The sequence below is a fragment of the Denticeps clupeoides genome, chromosome 8 (assembly GCF_900700375.1).
Source record: "Denticeps clupeoides chromosome 8, fDenClu1.1, whole genome shotgun sequence".
NCBI classification, from domain to species: domain Eukaryota; kingdom Metazoa; phylum Chordata; class Actinopteri; order Clupeiformes; family Denticipitidae; genus Denticeps; species Denticeps clupeoides.
In genome coordinates this window covers 11,736,752-11,743,248 of record NC_041714.1, presented here as the reverse complement: position 1 = coordinate 11,743,248, position 6,497 = coordinate 11,736,752, and the positions used below count along the sequence as shown (strand labels likewise).

The 6,497-nt window shown below is 45.7% G+C and overlaps 1 long non-coding RNA gene across 1 annotated transcript; it reads left to right on the top strand.

Annotated features, from left to right (window-relative positions):
* The first annotated feature begins 1,530 nt into the window (after window positions 1-1,530).
* Window positions 1,531-6,197, top strand: LOC114795898 (uncharacterized). Its single transcript, XR_003750567.1, has 3 exons — window positions 1,531-2,575; window positions 2,867-2,988; window positions 3,179-6,197. It is a non-coding gene; the product is annotated as an uncharacterized LOC114795898 (long non-coding RNA).
* The last annotated feature ends 300 nt before the right edge of the window (window positions 6,198-6,497 follow it).

Here is a 6,497-nt window from a genome sequence, read left to right as displayed (position 1 = left end):
TTGACCCTGTTCTGAGAGGTAGGTATGTTCAAGAATGTGGAGCATGCTTATGAAAATAAAAGCGGGTCCGTTGCAAGAACTCTTACAAAACAAACCATTTCTCTCACCAGGGTCCTGCCACATGGCTTTGATTTCCCAGAGTGGCCTGCGAGCATCGCCTGTACCCTGCCAACAACACACACACAGTGTCAGATTTACTCCGTCAAAGTAAAAGCCACAGGTTTAGTGGGTCTCTGGTCAGTAATGAAGTTCATGCAGGTTCTGCACAGTTTGGCAAATAACAAAAACAGCAACAGGCACCCTGCAATAAAAAATGTTTAAATGCATCCGTTTGCATCAGGCACAAATAAACAACTTGAAGGAAGGTGCTGAGAAGTGAGATTGCTAATGCCTTACCCTGCTTTCCCCCTTGGGTGGCAACATGATTGGCAGGAGTAGGGATGCAGTAGCCGAGACCCTGAGGGGATCGTGCGCCGCGGGGATCTGGGTCTCGCTATGTCTCCCCATGTTACCAAAATCTAAGAATAAACAGCGATAAGGCTCAGAACCCCCCCCTTCCTCCTTCTACCCACACACAAACATACTTTTGTTTAATCTTGCCCTCTTGTTGAGCGCCCATACCCGAAAGCAGCCTGGTGAGCTTCCAAATTTACCTCCCCCAACACTATAGCCTACCCACATACACAGGATGCGTCCACCATGACATGAAGCTAAATGGGGCAGTGGTGGACTCATAACCGAGAACCGCCAAGGTGCCACTGAGGTGCCACCGAGCAAAGCACCGACCCCACGCCTGTCATGGCTGCCCACTGCTCACCAGGGGTGATGGTTAAAAGCAGAGGACACATTTCGTTGTGTCACCGTGTGCTGTGCTGCGATGTATCACAATGACAAAAGCAATCACTTTCACTAAATCATTCCTCCTCCTTATCTGTTCATTCATTTATTTATTTGGCTCTACCTCATCGTGACGTAAAGCCACCATCCTGATTTGTCCCTCGTCCCTGGATCCAGTTATAAGCTCCTTCATGCAAAATATTACACCCTCTACCTCCCGAGTTTGTTTTTCATTTCAAAGCGTCCTGGAAGCTATTAGCATGTGTGCTTTTCTTTCTTCCTCTCTCTTCCTTGCGCTCCTTCCCTCCCTTCCTCCTCTCGTGTATAAATATACGATTAACCAAAAAAAGGCATCATTTGTTTCACACTACCGGCTCCCTGAGCGTGTTGTTTTTTTTTTTTTTGTCCCGCCATGGAACAGAAAGAGTGTTTGTTAGCGTAACTAGCACACGTGTTGAAAATAAACAGCAGCGTAAAGAGCCATTAATAACCGAGCTGCTGTTTGCTGCCGCTTTGTTTTTTGCTGCAGTTGCATTTTGTTACTTTTTCTTTTGGGTTATGTCTCATTTTTTTGTAAAAAGCTTTACTTTCCTGTGTTCGTAAAAAAAAAAAAAAAATTATAAATAAATAAGTACATTGTGCATTTGTGACAAGGACAGAAATGAAAGAAGGGAAGGAGAAGAGATACCTGCATATCTTCCACCAGAGTACAAAGGCCCTATAGTCAGTGGCGTGACATCCTGCAGGGCCTGTGTGTGTGTGTGTGTGTGTGTGTGCCTGTCTGAGCTTGCCATGCCGGACCCCTATAGTGCGCTGTGCCGTTGACCAGGTGACTGCACTGACAGCGGAGCCATCGGCACTGATCCGCACGCCACCCAGGGAGAGAAGAAAGGAACCGGGAAGGATGTGAGGAGAAAAAAAAAAGAGAAAAAGCGAGGGAGAGAAGGAGAGCAGGAGCTCTAGCATCAGCGGCCGGGGTAGCTCAGTGTCGGCTGACAGATACAATTACAGGAATGGTTCTCCCTGCCTAAACCATTATTTATTTTAGCAGCTCTGACCCGCTGCAGTGGCTTTGCCACCCCCACTCCCGCCAAAAAAGTGGCTTTTTAACTGAAAGCTTTCCAAGCGAGCTGCACTAGCGCGCCTGGCAGCGCTCCAAGGAGCCGTGCGTTTTTTACGCCACTGTCTGTGATGTGTCGAAACTTGAGTGGTTCGTTTGTGTGTGTGTGTGTGTGTGCGCGCGTGTCTATGAAAGAGGAAGAGAGGGAAATTGCGTCTGTTTGCATGTGTGTACATTTTTTGTGCGGCATTTTTGTTGTACCAGGCGACCAGAAAGAAAAATCTCATTTAGGAACGCACGCGGTTGAAAAGGTCTGAAACGTTCGGACGTGCGCCTCCCACACCGGACGCTGAAAAAAGAGGAGCCGTTCTGCATTGTGAACGCAAAAAAGGGAGAAAAAAAACCAACACAAATTTAGTTCATTATGGGGAGCTCTGAATTAATGTCGGATGAAAGGTTAGAATAACACGGCGAAGGTGTGAATGCGCTTGGAGAGCCTCTTGTCACAAACGCGGCATCTGTCTCTCGGTGCATAATAAAGCCAGAAGCGGGTTGCAACTCTTCTCTTGGCTCCTCCCGTCATCTCTTCACCTCAGCGGCCCGTGTGTGTCCCTTCATGTACTCTCTCCTGCACAATTTTTGTTTAAGAACAACTTCTGGCCTGTAGTGCATGTCCAGGTAATTATGAACAATAATTGTTATTTTGTTTCCACGTCTCTTTTTATCCAGTTGTGTTTGCATGCATTGAGTTTGGGGAGTTTGTTAGTGTGTGTGTGTGTGTGTGTGCGTGTGTCAGCGTTTGTTAATATGCCGGCCTCTCTCTGTGCTTCTGAGGTCCGCTGGCAGCAGCAGATGTTGAACACTAACCCTTCTATTTTCAGACCCCAGCATTTCAAGCCTCTCTTGTTATCATCAGTCATCCTCTCCAAACGTGATGATTTAATAATGACCTTTGCCCTTTGTGCGCAGTGAAAGCATCTGTCTCCGGCGCTACAGTCGTGTCAGCCTGAGCACACACCACACACACCCTAGTGGATGGCAAGGGGAATTGCAGCAGTATGGAGCAGAGAGCATTTGTTTGACATCTGAAGGTAAAATCAATGTGCATGTACATGTTTTATTACATGTTTGTGTGCGTTTGTTTATGTGTGTGTGTGTGTGTGTGTGTCTGAAACACAGAGACTAAAAAGTAAATTGTGTTTTTGAGGTAGTCTGAGTGACACTAATTTTGAGTGGTCCAGAATCTGATGATGCCACATTCCTTGTTCCACTGCCACACAGGCCTCTGCAGAAGAAAAATGACCATAGAAGATGTGTAAGTGTGTGTGTGAGTAACAAACGAACGAAAACAATAAAAAGGTGTCCTCCTCCTGAAAGATGCACGCTGTCAACGAGAATAAATAACTTCACAGCCCATTGCCAACAGAGGGGAAAGAAGAAAAAAAAAACTTTCATCTGCATGAATATGCAAATACATCACAGAGTCGGTGCTTGTTTAGAAAGCTGCTGCTTTGTGTTGAGCAATTAAAAGTGCAAACAAATCTTTTTCTTCTTCTTTTCTTTTCTTTGCAGACTCTCTGCTGAGTGAGTGCTGTTTGACTGAATCTTCATTGTTCATGCAAATGTTATGCAGCATTCCCATTGATGTCATTAAAGAAAGATGACAATAAAATGAAAAATAATAATAACAAAAAAGGGATAAAAATGGGGGGAAAACCATGCCCAACAAATTCAGTGTAGCCTGAATTTGTAGCTGTCGTTGCAACATGGATCATGGTCAGGTTTTACTTGATGTCCGTCTGCCTCATTTGAATTGGAATAACCCTGGCCAGAGCCCGGAATGGCGGGGATGTGCATTACACTGTCACATTTCATAAGGAGCGGCTGCTCCGACCCCCTCCTCTCCGGCTGCTAGTAAAATATTAATAACGGTAACGAGGGTGCCGCTGCTAGCCAGGGTCAGCGGGCCCTTCGCATCCCATCCGAGCTCATCTGCAGTCTTATTAGAATAAGCCCTCTTTGCCCAGTGTGCTGAAGACATACACACACACTCTCACACATACACACATAGAGACATATACACGGCACTCGGACATGGCCATGCAAATCAGGCCTCGTTCGCCAATCCAACCGCTCCTAACGGACCCCCAGGGAGATGGCGGGAGCCCCCCTGCAGCCACAGAGCCGTGCACTCCCTGACCCGTGTCACGCAGAATCAGACTGCTGCTCTGGCCCGCCTCTCCACCCCCCATCGCATGGCTGCGGCGCAACACCCCTGACCCTGGCTTCATTAGCATCACGCTCCGCATTGTTTGTTTGGGTCCTTAATGCACAATTTAAATGCAGAATATTCACAACAGGGCTTCTGTCTCCCTCTCCCCCTCTCTCTCTCCATCCCTCCCTTTCCAAAGGGAAGGGTGGCCTGTCCCTGCTCCTGACGCGTCGTGTCGTAAGTGAGGACTGTAATTATTTTAATCATACATAACTCATCATGTCGAATTACGGAGGGTTTTTTTTGGTGGCGAGGTTGTTGGTTTTTTGTTTGTTATATCTACTTAACTGCCATTCCACATTTAACAAGTTATTTCTGTTCCCAACATGGAATGTTGTTTCTTTATAAGCAAAAAATTAGATCAATCCTTTCTCATTTCTCTTAACAGCCTTGAATCAATATAGATTCTGGTGAGGAACGTGGCCTCCGGTGAATGACAAGCCATTTAAAGAATGTGGTCAGTGGCGTTCCGGGCCTCGGCTCAGAACCCGTTAGGAGTCTGCGGCGATTCGCCATGGAATAGATTAGTCCTCTATAACATCGCTCCAACCGCCGGCCGATGCTGAGGGTGCCTCCACTCGACATTTGTGTTTAATCTTATTTAAATGAAAGGGTCTTTGGCAAGGAGGGCGCGCCGAGTGCCAGCCTCCATTCTGCTCTTGGCTGGAGATTATAATAATGCCCGACCCGGATCCCTGGGGGGTGGGGGGCACGGGGAGTGTCCAGACCCAGCAGGACGCTCCAGATGCGGGGCCACTGAGATGACAGCACCACACCCCTCTGGGCGGGAAGGAGGGAGTGAGAAAGAAAGTGCAGATGAGAGATACGCTGAGAGCGCTGGCAGATACATAAACAGTCATTTGGGGAAGTGTGTTTGTATGTATGTGTGTGTGTGTGTGTGTGTGTGTGTGAGGGTAGAAGGAAAGTATTCTGTGTGGAAAAGGATATGATGCTGTAAATATGAATGGGGATTTAATGTAGATCCAGAATTCAGAAAAGTTGGTCAAGCGCACTGTTTATTGTGCTTAAACTTGAATTTCTAATGAGAAGCCACCAGCCACCAGAGATGAGCCAGACATGCTCATCATTCTGTGTGTGTGTGTGTGTGTGTGTGTGTGTGTGTGTGTGTGTGTGTGTGTGTGTGTGTGTGTGTGTGTGTGTGTAAACATGTAAAAGTAGCGATGAATAAGATGCCTCGGCTCTATATGCTATATCTTATCATGGTAAACTGGCATTGAGGTTAACGTTGAGGTGTGTGCCTGTGCCACTGACACATGCACACACACACGTAGCGTTGGGTGAATGTGACCAGGGGCTGGGAGAGTCGTGGCCACGATGATAAGAGACAGCCTTAGTGTTCAGAGGCCAGTCGGAGGAACTGATAACAGCAGATAAGATTCAGGGTAAAAAGTGCTTATGGGGGATAGTTCCAGGCCCACCAGGCTGCTGAGACACTCACGCTTCCGGCCTCACACTGTGTGTGTATGTTCAAAAAAGACATGTCTGATAAGCAGAATGTTGCACTCAATCGTTTTAGGACAAAATTTAGGCATATTTAATATTCTGTGTTCTTTGTAGGACTTATGTCCTATATAATTTCCTAAGTAAGTGGTCATCAACATTACAAAATCCCTCTGTGGATCACTCCCCTGTCATGCATAGTGTTTTCAACAAATATCTGGGTTGCAAAGAAATTCCTGAATTTATGTTAATTTTAAAACTAGATGACCACACAGGTCAAATTTTTTTGCTTATCAGCGTATCATATTACTTGTTTTTTGTAATGACCAAGATTAATAAATATCTAATATATGTATTATAAATGTGTCATTACCTGACTTTGCCACATATAAACAAGTGTTCAGTAAATAAGAAGATTAATGTTGTCAGTGTTCTTGTCTTTGTAAGCAAATTGGTCCTCACAATGGTATAAATATAAACACACACACACATATGCAAACTGTCACACACACACACAAACTGTGCCCCAGTACTTGTGTTCCTGTGCCCAGGCCCATATGGCAATGAAAGCACCATTTACATAATGTCATATTTTATTTAATTAGGCACTCTAAATGCAATCAGAATCTGATGAAAATTCTCACACGGGCTGCTGATTGGCAACATGATACCGGGCTGACCTGAAATGAGCTTTCGTGCCTCCAGATTATGAAAATATTGGATTCGTTTTTTTTTTTGTGAGTGTGCGAGACCATTTTACGTTTTCTACATATTTAGTTAATGCCGTTGTTTGTCTTCATCATGAAAGGTTAAGGTAGTGATACTTCCTGTGTGCCGCTGGTGTGGAGAGGCCAGCGGCATTTTTTA